Raw genomic sequence first — 16,012 nt, forward strand, 5'->3', positions numbered from 1 at the left:
TTTTGTTGCCTATATTAGTGAAAGTATGAAACTTGTTATTCCCGGGGTTATGGTTGGAACTGAATTCATTCTTACCTTGTAATCGGCGGTTTTTTATCCTTACTGCCATCACAACTGAAACTCCACAGTGCTTATTTGATTGTTATTATACACATTTTGGTCTCAGTTCACTCCACATTGCACTTTAAACCCGTTGCTGTTCCTGGTTTCTAAGCGCGCGCGCCATAAACACAATTTCGAACAGCAGACGACGACAGACGACGAAACTGCAAAGTGTTTTATTCCCAAACTGTTTACTACTCGTTATTTAGTTTAAATTTACTTTGTTATTTAAAAATTTTGATTTAATTCAGTATATTATCCCTTTTTTGCAACCAAATTACCCCGAAAAATTACAGATATTTCTAAAGTAGATAAAATCAAATGTTTCTAACGTTTTCGTACATCTGGCTGCCGAAAACCATAGAGGAACGAATACGGAAAAGTGCAGAGGACGACTACGTTTTTTTTTTTTTTTTGCTTTTTTGTTTTTGCTAGCACTTTTCATTGATTTCAGTCTTTATTAGTATTTTGAATTTCTTTAATAATCGTATGCCAGAAATAAATATGATATTGTAATGATACAATTAAGTTTGTTCATACTTACCTGGCAGATATATATATAGCTGTATTTTTCCGAATCCGACAGAAATTTAAACACTTACGACACACGCAGTGGGAGTCAGGTGGTTAGTACCCATTCCCGCCGCTGGGAGGCGTTGGTATCAGGAAATCATTCCCATTTTCTATTCATAATTTTTATTTCCACTGTCTCCTGGGGGAGGTGGGTGGGTACTTGATTATAATATCTGCCAGGTAAGTATGAACAAACTTAATTGTATCATTACAATATCATTTTGTTCATGAAACTACCTGTCAGATATATATATAGCTGAATCCCACCTTTGGTGGTGGGAGTAGACAGAATAGAAGATTTTAGGAAACATATATATGCAGATAATTGATATCTTGATTCCTTACCTGTTAGCATAGCTGACTTCGTGGTTACTGCCGCATAAGTCTGCTTGTGCTACTAGAGTTTGCCAGCAAGGTAGAGACCTATAAAGCTGGTGCACTCCAGATGATCTGTCAACAGGGGCGAGACCACGACGTGACTAGACCATTGACCATACAAATGAGGGCAACGAAAGTAAAACCAAACCACCTGGCGTAGCCTACCAAAAGTATCCCACATAGACTAAGCTAATGGAAGGGAGATCCGCCGCAGGCGGTCAACCCCACAACCATAACAGAAGTTAAAAACTCCCCTAAACCATTAAAGGATAGGATGAGCGCTACCTCCTGCCCCCAAACAGTAGTCTGCAGCGACGTATGGTCCGAGCGAGTAACAATTTTCGTATGTTGCTTTCACCTCCCGCAGGTAGTGTGAAGCGAACACCGAATTGCTTCGCCAATAAGTGGCGCCCAAAATATCTTTGATTGCCATATTTTTGTGAAAAGCCACCGAAGTAGCAATAGCCCTCAACTCGTGGGCTTTCACTTTCAGAAGCTCCATGTCACTTTCACTACACTTTTCATGGGCTTCCTTAACCATACTTCTTAAGAAGAACGCCAGTGCATTCTTCGCATCGGAAGATCTGGTTTTTTCACAGAGCACCACAAGTTCTCCGAAGAACCTCTGCATGCTCTGGTTCTCTGCAAATAAAACTTGAGAGCCCTGACAGGACACAGGACTCTCTCAGCTTCAGGTCCCACTAGCTCCGACAAACCCTTTGATCTCGAACGTCCTCGGCCAAGGGTTGGAAGGGTTCTCGTTCTTTGCTAAGACGTAGACTTAAGGAACAAACTGCACTATGATCCTTGAACCCAATATGCTTGCTTATGACTTGAATTTCGCTAACCCTCTTCGCCGTCGCCAGAGCGGTTAGGAAAATGGTCTTCTTAGTAGATTCCTAAGCGAGGCTAAATGGAGCGGTTCAAATTGACTCGACATGAGAAACTTCAGTACCACGTCTAAGTTCCACGATGGTACTTTAGGTTGGAGAACTTTCACAGTCTCAAATGATCTAATGAGATCATGAATGTCTCTATCATTTGCTAAGTCGAGTCCTCTATGTCTGAGACCACAGAAAGCACGCTTCTGTAGCCTTTAATCGTGGGAACTGGCTAGTTTCGCTTCTTTCCTAAGGTGAAGAAGGAAATCTGCTATCTGGCTCACAGAGGTTGAGGTGGAGGAAATGCCCTTCCTTCTGCACCAACTTCTAAAGACAGCCCACTTTGATTGGTAAACTGCGATTGAGGAGGGCCTCCTTGCGGTGGCAATCGCCGTTGCCACAGGTCTTGAAAAACCCCTCGCTCTGGCCAAACTTCTTGATAGTCTTTGAACGCAAGTCAAAGAGACTCAGAGCGGGGAGGTTTTTGTGGTACCTCTCGAAGTGGGGCTGTCTGAGTAGATCTTTCCTTAGGGCAGAGTCCTTGGAAAGTCTACTAGGAAGGACATCACCTCCGTGAACCAGTCGACCGCTGGCCAGAAGGGGCGATGAGGGTCATTCTACGCTCCTTCTGATGCAGCGAACTTCCTCATTACTTCCCCGAGGATTTTGAATGGGGGAAAAGCGTAAATGTCTAGTCCCGACCAATTCCACAGTAGGGCGTTCATACTGCCACTGCTAAGGGTCCAGAACTGGGGAGCAATACAGCGGGAAGTCTCTTCGTTCGGGAAGTTGCGAAAACGTCCACATGAGGACATCCCCATAGCTTCCATAGCGCCTGGCATACTTCCTGATGAAGGGTCCATTCCGTCGGCAGAAGCTGTCCTTGCCGACTGAGAAGGTCCGCTCGCACGTTTTCCACGCCTGACACAAATCTTGTCAGAATCGTGACGTTTTGCGACTTCGCCCAAATCAGGATATTCCTCGTGATGACGAACAGAGAAGGAGAGTGAGTTCCCCCCTGTTTCCTGAGGTATGCCAAGGCTGTGGTGTTGTCCGAGTTTATCTGAACCACTTTGTTGGAGACTTCCTCTTCGAAGAACCTTAGAGCAAGGTAAACCGCTGAAAGTTCTTTTAGATTGATGTGCCAGGACACCTGTTCCCCTCTCCAGGTGCCTGACACTTCTCTCCCTCCCAGTGTTGCTCCCAACCCGTGGAGGACGCGTCGGAGAACAACACTAGGTCGGGGTTCCGAAGCTTGAGCGAAAGTCCTTCCGCAAGCTTCTTGGATCCAACCACCATTTGAGGTGCTTTTTCACTTCTTCCGTCAAAAACAAGACCTCTTCTAGATCCTGTTTGCGTGACCAATTGCTTGAGAGGAAGAACTGAAGTGGTCGGAGGTGCAACCTTCCCAGAGAAAACAAACTTCTCCAGTGAGGAAATGGTCCCCAGCAGACTCATCCATTCCCTCACCGAGCATGTTTCCTTCCCTAGAAAGGCCGACACTTTGTCCAGGCATTGAAGTTGTCGCCCCTGGGACGGGAAAAAGCCCGAAAAGCCACTGAGTCCATCTGAATCCCCAGATAGACTAAGGATTGAGAAGGAGACAGATGCGACTTTTCGAGATTCACCAGAAGTCCCAGGGACCTCGCTAACGACAGAGTCGTGTGAAGGTCCTTCAGACACCGTCTTGCGATGAGGCTCGAATAAGCCAGTCGTCTAGGTAGAGAGAGATCCTTATTTCCGCAAGATGGAGCCACCTCGCAACGTTCTTCATAAGAACGGTGAACACCATCGGCGCCGTGCTGAGACCGAAGCAGAGTGCCCTGATTGGAAAATCTTCCCTTTCAGGACAAACCGCAGGTATTTCCTTGATCGGGGATGGATGGGGACGTGAAAGTATGCGTCCTGAAGGTCTAAAGAGACCATCCAATCCCCCGGTCTTAAGGCTGCAAGCACGGATTGAGGTGTCTCCATCTTGAACTTCTGCTTGGTAACGAAGCGATTTAGACTGCTGACATCCAGAACGGGGCGCCACCCCCCCGACTGCTTCGGCACTAGGAACAGACGGTTGTAAAAACCCTGGAGAACTCCGGTCGAAGACCTGTTCCACTGCTTGCTTCTCGATCATTTGATCTAGTAGATCGTGAAGCACTTTCTGCTTTTCTCCCTGATACGAAGGAGACAAATCCTTTGGTGTCGAAGACAGCGGGGGTAACATCAGGAAAGGAATTCTGTACCCCTTCTTGACGATGTCCAGAGACCAAGCGTCGGCACCTCTCTCTTCCCAAGCTTTCGCGAAATGTAGAAGCCTGGCTCCTACCGGTGGCTGAAGGACTTCCCTCTCACTTCTTGCTCTTGGAAGGAGCGGGAGTCTTGCCTCTGAAAGAGCCTCTTCCTCGAGGGGCTGGCTTCGAGGAAGAAGCGGATCGAAAGGGCTTCGATTTCTCAAAGCAGAGGACCCAGAAGACGAAGAAGTAGTAGGCTTCCTAGAAGACTGTGCCAGAAGGTCTTGGGTTGCTTTCTCCTGGAGACTGGCAGCTATGTCCTTTACCTATGACTGGGGGAAGAGATGTTCTGAGAAAGGAGCGAAAAGAAGATCCGCTTTTTGCGCTGGTGAGACCGACTTTGCAGTAAAATTGCAAAAAAGTGCTCTTTTCTTAAGCAGTCCCGTGCTGAAATGAGCAGCCAATTCCTCAGAACCATCCCTACGACGGCCTTGTCCATGCAAGACAATACACTGGACAGCTCCCCCAGACTGATGAAATCAGAACTCCTGGACCTGGCATCCAATACTCCAAGGCACCAGTCAAGAAAATTAAAGACCTCTAGTGTCCTGAAGAGGCCTTTAAGGTGAAAGTCTAACTCACTATGCGTCCAAGAGACCTTAGAGGAAGACAGAAAAGATCTTCTGGCGGCGTCTACAATACTACCAAAGTCTCCTTGAGCTGAGGCTGGAAGCTTAACTCCGACGTTTTCTCCCGTCTCATACCACATACCAGCTTTGCCACCAAGTCTTGAAGGTGGTAAAGCGAAAGAAGTCTTGCCTGAAGCTTTCCTCTTTTTCCATCCAATCATGGACCTTTCTAAAGCTTGCTTCGTAGAAAGCGACTTCTTCATTCTCACAAAGCCCGAGATCTTAGTAGCTTTGGATGACGAAAACTGAGAGGGAGGAGTACGTGGAGCTTCAGGTTGGAAAGTGTCTGCAAAGACTGACTGTAGCAAACGAGTCAAAACCTTGTAGTCCGTCGAAACTGGAGCCAACTGCTGTTCTTCGTCCACTTCGACGAAAGCGTCACTAATTTCCTCTTCAGACACTGGAGAAGTCGGAGGAAGTAAAGAAGAGTCACGAGCTTTCTCAAAAGAGAAAGAGCGGCGAACAGGAAGAGTTCCCGCTTCCGCTTGCGCTTGCGGAAGTGGAAAACTGACGTCCGTAGGCGCGCGCTTGGCGTCCGAAGCCAATCTACTGGCGCCGACTGAAGCGCGCTCGACCGCAACAGGTGTACACCTGGCGTCCACTGGTGCTCGCTGAGCGTCCACTGGTGCGCGCCGAGCGTCCACTGGTGCGCGCCGAGCGTCCACTGGTGCGCGCCGAGCGTCCACTAAAACGCGCTGAGCGTCCACTGGCGCTCGCGAAACTTGCAGCGAGTCATGCTCGGCGTCCACTAAAGCGCGTTTGACTTTCACAGAAGCGCGCTCGGCATCTAAAGAAACGCGCTTCTTATCAACAAGTTTCGTAGCAGCGGAAACAACCGCTTCACGAGAGCGAGAAACGAATTTCTCGCCTCCTCTAGAAAGTTGCTGGGGAGCAGAACGACTCTAGAGGGAGACAAACAAACGGAGAGAGAGACGAGCGAGGAGAGGGAGAGGGAGAACGCCTCGACCTCTTCACAGGAAGATTGTCATCCTTCTTACGGCGACGTGGAACAGTCTCTCTCGAAGAAAAAACATCTCGAAGTTGCTGCTGAAGAGACTGGAGAACCTTGCTTGTTAGGTGAAGCCTCCTTTTCTGGGGAGGGGCTGATCCTGTGAGCAGGCGAGTGGCGAGGGGACGCCTTCTTGCTACTCCCAGGAACCGCCACTTCACGCACCTTAGAGCGACTGCGGCGCTCGAGAGAAACATCTAGGAAAGACTCCGCCTCCGAATAATCCTTACGCTTCTTCTGCGGAGGAAAAGCAGCAAACGCACTATCAGGCGACGAGCAAAGTTCCGGAGAACAACTTGAACGTGAAGCGTCCCGAACGCGAGCCGTCCTTTTCAGCGGACGTGATGCGGTATGAGAGCTCCACCCCTTGCGCGGGGAGGAAGCTTCAGAAGAAGAAAAGCACTCCTTGAGAAGACGTGCACGCGCACGGCTCCTTGGCAGTCTGGGTAGGTTCGTCAGAAGCTGCCGAAGGCACGCCAGATCGGTGGGGGTTCCTCGTAACCCTCCTTCGACTTTCGACATGCTCTCTCCCCGTAATCTGGGAGTCAAGCAGAGGTCTAGGTCTAGAGGCGGAATGAGGCCGATCTGACGCACCCTCCACTACACAAGGGGCACTTTCACTGCACTTCTCTTCACTTTTGCTCTCCAGAGCTAACACTTTTGATTCTAAGTTACGAATCGATTCAAGAATTAGCGATAAAGTATTACCTTCTACCGACACTGTTTCAGGGGCCGGAGGCAACACTACAGGGGTAGGAGCATAATCTACAGAAGGAGGTTAGCAGGAGAATAATTTAAATCTTGCCTACCTGAAACACTCCTGGAGGAAGACCTCCTTAACCTATCTCGCTCAAGTTTCTTAAGATAGGTTTCATACGCCTTCCATTCCGACTCTGTTAATCTTTCACACTCCTTACAACGACTTTCAAACGTACATTCATTCCCCCTGCAAACTTTACAAAACAGAATGTGGGTCTACTGAAGCTTTCAGTAGCCTACCTCTACATTCGGACATAGAACAAAATCTAGCGCTAGCAGAACTAGACCCTGACATCTTGATCAAAGAAAAATCAATACCAAATTCAAATCAATCCAAAGTCAAACGTGTGCCAAGCCACCGATCCAATTCAGATACCAAAGAAAAACCAAAAGGGATACTCAAGTAGCTAGTAAGTTTCCAAAATCTGGACAGAGGTGCTGCAAACAGGTGTTTTCAGCACCGGCGACAGAAAAATTATGAATAGAAAATGGGAATGATTCCTGATACCCGCCTCCCAGCGGCGGGAATGGGTACTAACCACCTGACTCCCACTGCGTGTGTCGTAAGTGTTTAAATTTCTGTCGGATTCGGAAAAATGCAGCTATATATATATCTGACAGGTAAGTTTCATGAACAAAGTAACCTTTAATGTTTGCATGCTAAGAATGGCAAAATCATCGTTGCCACATTAGTGGAGGCTTCACACATACGCCGTTCCATTATTATCCTGTTAAGCGTCCGCCCCTGATGAGCTCGCTGCTAACGTACCGTCACGCTTTTTTTGTAATCAGCGATCATAGCACTGATGATAGTTTTTCAAAGTTAATATTAATTTTTATGCTTGTTATTCATACTGTAATTAACTGTAGAAAATCCCCCTCTCTCTCCTCTCTCTCTCTCTCTCTCTCTCTCTCTCGCTCTCTCCTCTCTCCTCTCTCTTCTCTCTCTATCTCTCTCGGAGTCCAGTCACTCGGCAAAGAAAAGTCATCCTTCACTCCCGCAATTGGAAGAAAAGTTTTGTATCATCACTGGAGGATTCAGAAAACTAGAGCTCTCATCATCAAATAGGTTATCAATATCACACTCCTCATCTAGTATTTGATTGATCTCACCTGAAGAAATATGCCTCCTCTTTGGGACATTCTTGTGAAAGACGCGAAATCCAATTTGTCTCGATAAACGCCCGAAGCGTATTGAAAGAAAACCAACAGGGACAGGCAGTTTTCTAGCATAAGCGACCACCAGGAAAGAGTTGCCAGGCTGGAAATAAGTTTCCCATGTGCTGAGAGTGTTACCAAATGATGTTCCTACACTTTCTATACGAGTAAACGTATTATTACGGGGCTAACGGCTTGACAAGCACAGTTAAAGTCTTGAACGTAATATCCCGTTGAAGGCGCTACCGAGTAGATCGCGGTAAACGTATTATTACGTGGGTGACGCTTACAGGTTATAAACTGTTTCCATGAATTCTAGTTGTCATAGTAATGCAATAATGATAAAATGCTTTAATATTTATGTATATATACTTCCAATACATAGCCTAATTTCACCAATTTCAACGTTTTGTGTGTAGTCTTATACCCAGTTTGGAGGGTCAAACACATACCGAATGGCAACAGAGAGAGAGAGAGAGAGGAGAGAGAGAGAGAGAGAGAGAGAAAGGAAGGCGGAGGAACGAAGAAGAAAAGGGATGGCGGTGGAGGGGGGGGGGGGAGATGGTAGGTGGAGCTTTATACGCGTGTTCGTATCCATTTTCTGCATAATGGAGTTTTTGTCTCTTGGTACAAGGACAAGTGTCGTTATTCTTTACGATTAGTGATTCACGATACCCTTATAAATTACGGCACTGGGTGTAATGCACTATAGCAAAATCTCGTTCTGTTAAGAGTGTTCGTTACAGAAATAGGTATTGCCCAAAAACGTGCTTGCACTGTCTCTGAAACCCATAGTAGACATGCTGCTTAGTTGTCAATCAAGTTTTTATAACCAAGTATTTTTTACAAGCTAGCTATTGAATAAATTTGTATTTTTCTCAGTCACATATGCCCCTCAATGCTAACTTTCCCTCTTTTAACGACCTGCTGGTCATTGCAAATTCGGCCCCATAATTTCTTATGGTGCGAAAACAGAGGCCCATGGACCGAAAACGATTGCGTCACACTACGGCGATAATCCAGCAGTAAAACATCTTCATATATCCAAAAAGTAAATAATAAAGATATATATGCGCATTACGATTATAACAATTACATGTATAGCTGATAACAATCTGCATGAATAACTGGTAAACTGTTCTGCAATGACAGTTGAGTATAGCAATTATTTACAATAGGTACGAAAGTCAAGATGTCGTGACGTCATAATACAGAACTTGAAAGAACGTTCTAAATTCCAGAAAAACTAATTACTTAAATTTGAGTCAGAGTCGAGTTACTTTTTCAATAACGAATATTTTCAAATTAATCATCATAAATATGTAAAATATTGATGTTTTACCACTTATTTAAAAATTAGCCAAGAGCACGCTTCTCGTCATCTTCTACCCAAACAGCTGTTTACGCCTGGCTTGTTGTTGGTGAGAAATCGTGTTTCGATTGTTGTGATAAAAGTGCTCCAGCGTCTGTGGGTACAAGTGGTGTGCGGATTTATCACAGGAAATGGAAAGTTTGTTGACACAAAGCGACTCCGTAAACATCGAGATGGCGTCAATCTTCGAAACATTTTTTGTTTTTAGTTTGTAAGTAAAAATTTCTAAAGCGTTTTGGTGAGATTTCCACTGCCGTGGGCGCCATTTTCAGTACCCTCTGTTTAAATCTTAAAATTTGGCCTTAATTTCTAACTTTGGAGAAAATACTTACTTCGAAAGGAGAGTAGAGGTCTTTAGCTCTGTTTCTCACCAACAACAAGTCGCGACTGATGCCCATCTCGGGCGGTCAAGGACGCGTTATAATGTACTTTTTCGGAGGGTGGCTTGCATTGATTGTAGGTGGCCTGCTTGGCCTGCTGTGATGTTCTACCCTAGCCTATCCACAATTTCAGTGACCGTGTCCGGGCTACACTTTTAAGTAATTCCTACTGTAAAGGACAGAAGGTTTGTATATCGTGTATGAACATATTAAATTTGGACCAACCCACAAACACATACAAGATATGTCTGTCTCTGGGCAATAGTAGGTAGGCTAATGGACCTCCGTCAAACTACCCTAAGCCAGGTCTGGCCTACATTAAACCTATGCAAGTCCTCCTATCTGCACATCAAGAATCAAAAGGAAGAAAAAATGTTCACTATAAACTTACAGTTTATCTTCTTCTAAGTAGAATTCGTCCTTCAAATTCCATACGTAAAAGAGAGGTTGTCACAGGTGAGAGAATAATCTTGAATGAGATAAAAATTATCGTCTGCTCCAAATGTAGCTACGTCAGGTGTTATCGCGGTGATGCTTCTTGCGACCAGGCTCTCGTCGTCTTCCTTCAGAGGCTCTGGGACTGGGCAAATTCTGCGGATAGTGCGCAAACGTCCCTCAGATTTAGACTTTGCGCAGCGCTTTTACCGCAATTTCTGTTGTAAACAGAACGGGGCCCGATTGTGACGTTTGCACTGTAAACAAACACCTGTACTGACAACGCGTCTCAAGAACGGAACTCCTGTCGTAACCCAGGGACTGCCTGTATATCTTTATTATTTACTTTTTGTATATATGAAAATGTTTTACTGCCGGATTATCGCCGTAGTGTGACGCAATCGTTTTCGGTCCCGAACCGCGGGGAAAACTTGAAAGTATTCTGCAGCCGCGACTTATTTGTACCAAATACATTGTGACATGCTAGCTCATATCCATCTTTTCCCTTTATTCTTCCTCTCCTTTGAAAACTTAAACTTCTACAAAGTGCTTGTAGGATTCTTCTCTGGCCTAACACTACGAATTTCGGTGTACTTTTAGCTTTCTTAGGATGTAAAAGATCATTATCGCTTGCCCCTCCACCCACCTCAGACTCTGCGTGTGTGTGTGTGTCCCTTATATTCATTCATCAAATTATTCTCAGTAAAGGACTCCATATACCTTTCCTTAGTGCTGCTCCATTTAGAGCAACAAAAATTATCCCCTCTGTAGCCTTGGTTTTGACAGCATCATCAACACCTCAATTACAGACATAAACACATACTTATCATAATAACAGTATATCAGCCACTAAGTACAAGTAAGAGATCGTATATAAAACAAAAAATGAGATTGTGAGCGACATACAAGTTGAACCTGAGTGCGTGATATCTCCAATACATAAGTAGTTACATTTAGTATAAATATCTGGAAAGGCTTTACACTGAAAAAAAACTATCACGTAAAAAACAAAAACAACTTCAGAGTTGATTAATTTATTGTTGTGAGCATAAATAAAATAAGAGAATAAAGCCAAGAGTGCGGATGTAATTTGAGGAATACCTACCTAGACCGGCGACCAGGTATTCGTAAGCTGTTTTACTGTCTATAGCAAAAGTATATTGGCGTCAAGCTACAATAATAAATGTCCATAAGCTAACAAGGTAAATAATAGTTAAATAAAATGCCAAATGGTTTAACAGTGGATTATGTGAAGCTAAGAAAAAGAAAAGAAAAATGTAAGATTTATGGAAACGTTCGGATAGAGAATTGATCCCTCTTTAACACAGCCAGAAACCAGTACAACGACTTGATCATGAAAACTAAGAAAATATTACAATAAAATGTTTAGTAAAGAGAAAAATCCTTGACGATTTATCCAGATATATTGGAATTCAAGAAAGAAAAAGTTCTACCCGATGTAACTATAGTGACTACAAATCATGGCCGATAACGAACTTTGAAGAAAAAATCAAAAGAATCTGTCATGGCTTGGATAAGAAGGACCCTCCAGATCTCCCGGTGGTCACAATAAGAAATAGCAAATTCAGTAAATTTAAAGAACTGAATATGAATGACTTCGAACAAATGACGAGGAAAACAAAATAAAACTCCTACTGTGAAAATGACTTTCCCATAAGTGATAAAAAAAAAAAAACTTTGATCACGTGCGGGAGCTATATTTTGATATGGTCAAAATTAGTTTAACACAGGATTTCTTCCCAGATACCATTGGTTAGCTAGAATCTCATGAACTTTGTAAGATTGGGGGAAATGTCAGATTTGGGTGTGTAAGTTTGCCATCTGTTGGGCTGTCACTTTATGAGTTGTGTAAATATTGTTTAACTATCAAGTTTGTTTTATTGTAGTGAGAATAATTTTGTGTTTTGAGTAATCGTTTTTGTCGACACGCGTGCAAGCATATGCCCTTAGGTTTCACGTTTGTGTTCGAGAAAGCTGTGATATTTTAATTTCCATGATGTTAAACTTATTTGAGTTTAGTTTTATAATAAACTTTTTGTAAAACACCATTCCTATTCAATCTTCACTCTGCTGTTTGATGGTTTTTTCTCTTAGATTGATTGATTGATCATGGAATTTAGGGCATAGCCCAAGCGCTGGGACCTGCAAAGGTCATTCAACGCAGTATTATATGATTGAATGAAATGTATTAAATGAATGAATACGTGATTCAATTAAAATCTTTCACACAAATGACCAATTAAAACTGCAATTAAAAACATCGAACGACACACAACAACCAAGACCTAGACGATCTCGCATCACATATCAACCATACCAAAACCATTCACTCTCACTCAAAACCACTCATACTGCAACCAAAGAATCCCACAGCTGAAGTCACAAAAAATAAATAAATGAATAAATAAATAAAAACTGACATACATACATCCATTCAACCGTAATTAAAAACAGCAAATAAAATTTTTAAATAATAATTAGGTACTTGAAATGATGGCTATGAACAAAACAATAAAACATAAAATCAATATAAAATAAAATAAAATCAATAATTTAAAATTTGCCACCACTTAGACTTCATAAAAAAATCCCAATACGTTTTAAAAAACTCACTAGTGCAGAAATATCTGCTTTGTCATCTAGAACATCGGCAAGAGATTTTCCATTAAGGTGGGATCTCTGCCTCTGTTCTCTATAATTTACACAATGCACCAGGATGTGCTCCACTGATAAGGTAGCATCACACCTAACACACACTGGTGCACTGCCACCTTCTAAAATAAATTTATGGGTTATCCGAGTGTGACTAATATGAAGTCGCCCCAAAACAATTTATGTCCTCTCGTTTTGAAAAGTAGAGGGCCATTTTTCTATGCTTTTCTTTATCTGCGTATATTCCTTATTGTTGGCTAAGAGAGGGGTGGACCATCTCTCTTGCCATTTCCTCAAGATGCACGACTTGATGGATCTCTTCATATCTTCATGTGGCACTTTGGTTACCTGATACAAATGACTCACGGCCGCTTCCCTTGCATATCTGTCTGCCTCCTCATTCCCGCGAATTCCGACATGAGCTGGGATCCAGCAGAAACATACCGATTTCCTGCGACACGAAATCCAAAAGAGCCACTCGATCTGGGCTTTTTGTACCAGAGGATGAATTGTATACAGCTGCTTTAATGAATCTAATGCACTTTTTGAGTCACTATATATTACAAAATTTTTCTTATTCGAGTTATGAATAATTTCTAAAGCTTTAACTATAGCTGACAACTCTGCAGTGAATCAGTGTAGATCTTCACTTGCCCATCATGTTTAATGTCATGTTCCAGAAAATTAGCTTTTATCTCTTCCTCAGACTGTTGTTTTATGTCTATTTTCTTAGAGCATAAGGAAATCTTGGGAATAAGCCATGGGGGTACAGAGGATGGTTTTACTTCTTCAACTTTTTGGCGCTGAATTACCATGTCATTTAAACATTCCAACTGTCTTCTTTGAAAAGGTTTGGAAGATCTTTCACCAAATTTTCCAGTCACACTCCTCTAAAATTTTTCGTGTGGGGTTCTCTCGAGAGCTTTTTAGTCGCATGGTGTACCGCAACCCAAGCTTTCTCTTCGCAGATCTAAAGGAAGTTCATGAGAGTCAATGTAGGTACGCTCAACGGGAGATGTCCTGAAAGCACCTGTACATATCCTTAATCCCATAATATGTACTATGTCCAATTCCTTTAACCTGGACTTGCAGGCAGATGAATATACCTGACAGCCATAGTCCAGTTTTGATTTAGATAAGGAATCACACAACCTCAGTAAACTTTTCTTATCAGCTCCCCAGTCGAATCCCGATACCACCTTTAAAATATTGAGGGATTTTTGAACCTTTGTTTTTAGAGTCAATATGACTACGCCACGTTAGCTTGCTGTCAAATATTATGCCCAAATACTTTACTTCTTTTTTGTAAGGAATAAGACAATCCTTCAGTTTCAAATTAGGGATAGTTTCATTGCGGGTACATCTGGTGAAACAAACGGCCACAGTTTTAGATGAAGAAAATCGGAAACCATGTTCATCAGCCCATTTACTGATGACATTTATTGTCTTTTGCAGGTAGTTACAAGCTGATACAGCATCGTATGTGGTGACGTAGATGGCAAAGTCATCCACAAACAGTGAAGCCCTAACTGGAGCGGAAACAGATTCACAATATTATCAATAGCAATGGCAAAGCAGGTAACACTCAATATGCTGCCTTGTGGGACACCTTCTTCCGTCTCATAAAAAGAAGAAAACTTATTCCCGACTCTCACTCTAATACATCGGTCCCTTAAAAAGGAGTTGATAACGGTTAACATATTGCCCCTGATTCCCATTTCATTGAACCGTTTAACAATACCAAATCGCCATGTTGTATCCTAGGCCTTCTCCAGATCAAAAAAATACCCCTTCTGTTTGGCATTGATTGGAAAATCCCTGCTGAATCTGATTTGATAATCTCAGTAAAGGGTCCAAGGCTGAATGGTTTTTCCTGAAGCCGAACTGAACAGAAGATAACAATGTTTTTCTCTAAATGCCACATTAGACGAGAGTTCACCATTTTCTTAAATAATTTACAGACACAGCTTGTTAGTGAAATTGGTCTGTAACTAGTGGGCTGATATGGATCTTTGTTTGGCTTTATGACTGGAACTACTATAGCTATCTTCCAAGATGTGGGAATGATGCCAGTTTCCCAGATCTTATTGAGTATTTTCATTAGATATATTTTAGCATGTTCTGGAAGATGTTTAATCATGTTGTAAGTTATGTTATCTGCACCAGGGGCTGTTGACTCACAAGATGAGAGAGCCTCTCGTAGTTCCCTTAGTGAGAACTTAGCATTATATGCTTCATTGTTTTGAGAGTTAAATCTAATTGACACCTTGGCATTTCGAATCTTACTGAACTGTGGTGTGTAATTTTTGGAGCTTGATATGTCAGCAAAATGCTCACCAAATTTTTCTGCAACATCAGCTGGATTTGAAATAAGAACATCATTGATTTTTAAAGTAGGAGCAGGTAATGGAACAAATTTCCCACTTAGCTTTTTAATCTTTTTCCATACTAATCTTTCTGGGGCTTATAATTGATACCATTAATACAGTGGAGTCAAGATTCCTTTTTAGCTTTTCTAATATATTTTCTTTGTTTGGCTAAGGCCCGTTGGTATGTAGTTTTCGTTGTTCCTGAGGGTTTTGCCTTGAATTGTCTATAGCATTTTCTCACTATTCTTCGCCGTCTGCCACAGGTTTGGTCCCACCAGGGAACTGCAGGCCTGCTTGGTTTACCCTTTGTTTTTGGGATATATTTCTCGGCATTATCCAATATAGTTGAGGTCCAGTAATCATACGCATCTAAGTGTGACTCAAATGACTCTACTTCCTGATGTAATTGAAAGCTTCTTTCATACTTCCTCCAATCTGCTTCGTTTTCCTTCCACTTTATAGGAGATTCAAAGGGTATGTTTCTAGCATACTTTAAATGTATGGGAAAGTAATAACTTCCGTGCAAATGTTCATCTACAGACCAGTTGAAGTCCAAGTGGACTGCAGGTGAACAAATGCTTGAATCTATAGCTGAAAAGACATTGGTGTAGATGTTATGAAACGTCATTGAACCATCATTGTAAAGAGAGAGATCATTATTTAAGATAAAATCATCGATGGTTCTACCTACAGCATTCAAGGTATCACCTCCCCATAGACTATTATGGGCATTAAAATCTCCCAGTAGTAAGAAAGGAGGTAGTTGATTAGCTAGTTCCTGAATGTCATTCAAAGTAATCTCTGACCTAGGTGGGAGGTAAATAGAGCAAATAGTAATCTCTTTTTCAAAGCATGCTCGAATGGCGACTGCTTGTGGGTTTGTGTTCAAAGGAACACTTGTATGTTGCAAAGACTTTTTAACAATAATTGCAACCCCCCCATGAGCTCGATCACCATCTCTGGGGTTCATCACAAACATTTTATAATTTAATCCTGGATTGTATAATGA

General features: G+C 42.6%; 1 protein-coding gene across 1 annotated transcript in view; it reads right to left on the minus strand.

The window, feature by feature from the left end:
- Positions 1–10,220, minus strand: part of LOC135212970 (PRKCA-binding protein-like) — a gene marked incomplete at its 3' end in the record, with an annotated part of 346,603 nt that extends 336,383 nt beyond the window's left edge. Inside the window, 1 exon segment of the mRNA XM_064246725.1 lies at positions 9,918–10,220.
- Between the last annotated feature and the right edge of the window lie 5,792 nt (positions 10,221–16,012).

The sequence above is a fragment of the Macrobrachium nipponense genome, chromosome 42 (genome assembly GCF_015104395.2).
Source record: "Macrobrachium nipponense isolate FS-2020 chromosome 42, ASM1510439v2, whole genome shotgun sequence".
NCBI lineage: Eukaryota > Metazoa > Arthropoda > Malacostraca > Decapoda > Palaemonidae > Macrobrachium > Macrobrachium nipponense.